This window comes from Pinus tabuliformis, chromosome 7, assembly GCF_031772625.1.
Source record: "Pinus tabuliformis cultivar Carrire ecotype Pingquan chromosome 7, CPIR1, whole genome shotgun sequence".
In the NCBI taxonomy this organism is placed as follows: domain Eukaryota; kingdom Viridiplantae; phylum Streptophyta; class Pinopsida; order Pinales; family Pinaceae; genus Pinus; species Pinus tabuliformis.
Window position 1 is genome coordinate 708,019,068 of NC_142293.1, and position 5,450 is coordinate 708,024,517.

The 5,450-nt window shown below is 36.4% G+C and overlaps 1 non-coding gene across 1 annotated transcript; it reads right to left on the reverse strand.

Moving 5' to 3' along the window:
* Positions 1–3,631: 3,631 nt before the first annotated feature.
* TRNAQ-CUG (transfer RNA glutamine (anticodon CUG)) lies at positions 3,632–3,705 on the reverse strand. Its single transcript has one exon. It is a non-coding gene; the product is annotated as a tRNA-Gln (tRNA).
* Between the last annotated feature and the right edge of the window lie 1,745 nt (positions 3,706–5,450).

The window sequence follows — 5,450 nt, forward strand, 5'->3', positions numbered from 1 at the left end:
TGGATCTATTGTGTAATTGTTTGATCCCGATCAAAAAAATATACTCGGAAAAAGTAAAAGGTTTGTTCAAAATGGGTGAGACGGAGCATAAGGAGATCATTCCAATCATTTATATATGGACCAATTATCTATTCATTTTTTTCATCTTCTTCTTTTTTAGAAGAATAACTTGAAGAAACATAGTCTTATTCATTGCCAAGATCTTTTGAATCCTGATCAACTAGATCCTTTTACGAATATTTCCCAGTTATCTCCAAAGATGACAAACGCTCTTGAAAAATGAAGAACGACAAAAAGTCATAATTGGATCGTGATGAGAGAAAAAAGCGTTTTTAGTTTTAGGGAAACCGACCACTCTATCTAGTAATGTTTTGTTTCTGAGACATCATATTCATCTACTGGTACCAGTTCTATTTTAACTTATTGCTTTTTCTATATTACCTCTTTCTATACTATTTCATAAAAATAGTATATTGTTCGTAAAGATCCTATATCGTTCCATTTTCATACAATGAAATATTTATTGAAATTTCATTGTATGTAAAATGGAATATTTATTGAAATTCCTGATTGGATATTTATTCATGTTCCTTTATCCTCGACATACATTCAAATGTAAAAACATTTGAATATATGTCGAGGAAAAAGACACCCGATTTCAAAACCCTTCAATGGATACACGCAAGAAACGGGCTGATTCAGCGGCTTTCTGTTCGATCTCCCTTAGGTTCACATTATCACCAGTACGAGTTAAAGGAATGTCTTGTCGGCCCTTTATTTCCATATAAAGAACAACGACGAGGGGAAATACCTTCTTGAATTTCCATTTTGATCATCTGAATATCCTTCATAAGAAATCGTGGGAAAATACGACGATTATTCCGGGAAAATCCCCAACGAAACAGAACATACAATTCCTTTTTTTTTATTATCGACTTATTATATAGCCACTACCCACATTGAACAAAAATTGTGCACCACAGATAAGAGCTAATGAACAGACCTGCAATACCATAAAAACACATTACAATTCCTTGTGGAACAAAGAGTATTTGCTGAGATGACAATAGGGGTATCAGGTTCTCACCAAAATAACTCGAGATCCGACTAGGAAAAATCCTAGTGAACCCAGAAAAGAGGATACAAGCCCCAAAGAAATTACTTCTTTTCGAGACCCTGTTATAGGTTCTATCCAGAGCCATTTGGATCGACGATTCATAAAAAATGTATTCAATTCCATCCTATTGAAGTTGAGGGAATAGCCAACTTTTTTATCCTTTGGTTCCCAAACTCTTATGAACTATCTATATAGATAGATAGATAAATTTTCAGTTAAGTCAGCCAAGTTTGTCTTCTTGTCCATTCTTACCATCCATTTCAAATGGGTCCTTCCCTAATTCTCAATTTTAGAAACAACATTGGATCAGTGGAGTATAAATATCTCCTGGAATAGATATCTATACCGTATGAAAAAAAAAACCGACCACATTAACATATTGACCCATACCTATTTATTGACATATGTGTAGATCCTATCTGTATATGTATATGAATATGAATATGAATAAATATCCATATTCATATATATATAATTTGGATATTTATACCTATTTTGTGTCTATAAGAGTTCTATCTTATATCATCAAAATAGATATAGATATCCTATCTGTTCTGCAATTGAAAGATCTAAACCCATTTATTAAATCTGATTTGATCAGATTCATAAAATCTCGTCCTTCTGAATATACAGATGAGAAAGAACCATTGTAATTGCCGAAGTAATAAGCCGACTAAAGGCACCAAAATAGAGGGTAGGATAGGGAGTAGGTTTGAGAGTAGGTTAGAGAGTAGGTTAGGGAGTAGGTTAGGAATTATCATAGAACGAGTACCTTACTTAATCAATGAAATGTTTATCCATATTACAAAGAATAATTATAAGGTCAAATAAGTGATGGGACCAAATAAGCGGTCCCATCGTCCTTCTTCATAGAATACATGTATGCAAGTGTTCGTTGTTCCTTTCCCCATCTCTCCCGAAAATACTAAAAAAGCATTTCCAGTTGGGGGCAATTTTTTTTTTTTAATAAGATCTCGATGAGTTCAACAATGAGTTCTATATTACAACATAGAGATCCATTAGAACACTTACTATATAAGTAAAATAGTGGAAGAACATGAATCCTGACCAAAATTTCTCTGATTTCTGAAAGCGGAGAATTTGCTATATGGATTGTTAGTATAGGCTCGAGGATCATAAATTGTTAATAAGAAGGGGGTGAAAAAAGCAATTCTCTCCTTTGCCGCGATAAGAAACTGTATCACTGTCACTTCCGTTACAAGGAACTTGATTTGATCCTTTTTCCTGATAAGGAACTCAACGTTCATTTTTTTCTTTTTATTTATTTACAAGGAAGACCGTAAAACGTAAAACCAAAATAGTTCACTCAGAACACCTTTTAAGAGATTACGTGGAACGATCGGATCAAATAAACCATGACCAAATAAATGCTCAGTCACCTGAAAATCTTCAATCACTTTCTGACCTAATGTCTGTTCGATTACTCTTTTACCTGCAAATGCAATGTACGCTTTAGGTTCGGCAATAATAATATCTCCCAACATGCCAAAACTAGCAGTCACTCCACCAGTTGTCGGTGACGTCAGAATCAATATATATAACAACTTTTTCTCCTTCTGATGAATATATAATGCAGAATCTATTTTAGCCATTTGCATTAAACTAAAACTTCCTTCTTGCATACGTGCTCCTCCGAAGCACACACCATAATTAATGGAAGAGATTCCGCGGTAGCGCGCTCGATCAGACGGGTTATTTTCTCACCTACTACAGAGCCCATACTACCTCCCATGAACTGAAAATCCATAACTCCAAGTGCGATAGTAAGACCATTTAATTGACCTATGCCTGTTTGAATAGCATCAGTTAAACCTGTCTCTATTTGATAGAAAGTGATATGATCCTTATAAGATTCATCCTTAGAATTAAGATTATCAGAATGAGAAGGTTCATTCTCAGAATAAAATTTAAGAACATCTAGAGTGTACATGTCTTCATCCATAGGACGCCAAGTGTCACGATCAATTGGAAGTTCTATTCTATCTGAACTATTCATTTGCAGATAATATCCACATTCTTTACAAACACTTTGATTCCTCTCAAGAATCTGAGATATAGTAAGTTCTCGCAATTATCGCATTGAGCCATAACTTCTTAATTTTAGCGTAATCAATACTTTTATTCTTGTTTTTATCCGTCTCATTGGCATCCTTACTATCCCTTTCGACCGAATTTTTTAGTAATGCAGTTATTTTACGCTTGTCTTCGAACCACTCCTTTATAGACATAGAGTTTTCCTTCCATATAAAGGTGAAAATTGTTACTTTTCCTATCTTATTTTGTATGAAGAGAAGTCGTATAAGTATAAATACAATGATGAAAATTATTAATCAATAGTGGAATGAATCATTGAGAAATCATTTCCATTCATTATTGATTAGGAATCTGAAGTATCGATCCGGGATTATGATAGAATACTTTATTCTATTATAAAGAAAGATTCTCTCCTATACTGCGATGGAAAGGAATTTTCATTTAAAATACAACATCTTTTGGGCTAGAAGGGATTTGAACCCTTGACTTCACGGTCCAGAACCATGAGCTCTGATCCGCTGAGCTACCAACCCTATCGAATGATCTATAAGATCATTGTAAAGGATGAATAGGATTCGTTATCGAATGCTTGACCCAAAAAAAATTTCATAAATAACTCTGTTTGAGATATTTAACCTTGGAAATATCTATATATCAATATCTACATAGATATTAATATATGGAAATTCCATATATTGATATCTGAAATTCAATATCTCCGCTCACGATTTGGACTAATATTTGGGTAGTAGTAAAAGATTGGGCCGAGTCCGATTGGTAGAACGAAAGTCACTGGATTACAAGCGATCAATCACATCAAATTCAAATTTGATCTCCTTCCATACTTCACAAGCAGCAGCTAGTTCAGGACTCCATTTACAAGCTTCACGGATCACTTCATTACCTTCACGAGCAAGATCACGTCCTTCATTACAAGCTTGTACACAAGCTTCTAGAGCAACCCGATTAGCTACTGCACCAGGTGCATTTCCCCAAGGATGTCCCAAAGTTCCCCCACCAAACTGTAGTACGGAATCATCCCCAAAGATCTCGGTCAGAGCAGGCATATGCAAACGTGAATACCTCCTGAAGCTACGGGCAGAACACCTGGCATAGATACCCAATCTTGAGTGAAGTAAATACCACGACTTCGATCTTTTTGGATAAAATCATCACGCAGTAGATCAACAAACCCTAAAGTTACGTCTCGTTCACCTTCAAGTTTACCTACTACAGTACCGGCGTGAATATGATCTCCACCGGACATACGCAATGCTTTAGCCAGTACCCGGAAATGCATACCATGATTTCTTTGTCTGTCAATAACTGCATGCATCGCGCGGTGAATGTGAAGAAGTAGGCCGTTGTCTCGGCAATAATGAGCCAAAGAAGTATTTGCAGTAAAACCTCCCGTCAGGTAGTCATGCATAACGATAGGAACTCCCAATTCTCTTGCAAATACTACCCTTTTCATCATTTCTTCACATGTACCTGCAGTAGCATTCAAATAATGTCCCTTAATTTCACCCATCTCAGCCTGAGCCTTATTAATTGCTTCCGCACAAAAGACAAAACGATCTCTCCAGCGCATGAATGGTTGGAATTTACGTTCTAATCATCCTTAGTAAAATCGAGTCCACCACGGAGACATTCGTAAACTGCTCTACCATAGTTTTTGGCTGATAGACCCAATTTTGGTTTGATAGTACATCCCAATAAAGGACGACCATATTTGTTCAATTTATCTCTTTCAACTTGGATACCATGAGGTGGACCCTGAAAATTTTTGGAATAAGAAGGGGAATCCGCAAATCTTCCAAACGTAGAGCCCGTAAGGCCTTGAATCCAAATACATTACCTACAATGGAAGTGAACAAGTTAGTAACAGAACCTTCTTCGAAAAGGTCTAAGGGGTAAGCTACATAGGCAATAAATTGAGTCTCCTCTCCAGGAACGGGCTCGATGTCATAGCATCGCCCCTTGTAACGATCGAGACTAGTAAGTCCATCGGTCCAAACAGTGGTCCATGTACCGGTGGAAGATTCAGCAGCTACTATGCTGCTCCCGCTTCTTCAGGTGGCACCCCGGTTTGAGGAGTTACTCGGAATGCTGCCAAGATATCTGTATCTTTGGTTTGATATTCAGGAGTATAATAAGTTAATCTGTAATCTTTAACACCAGCTTTGAATCCGACACTAGCTTTAGTCTCTGTTTTTGGTGACATAAGTCCCTCCTTTATTAATAATTATTTCTCGCCAGGACGAGGTCTGCTCGACAT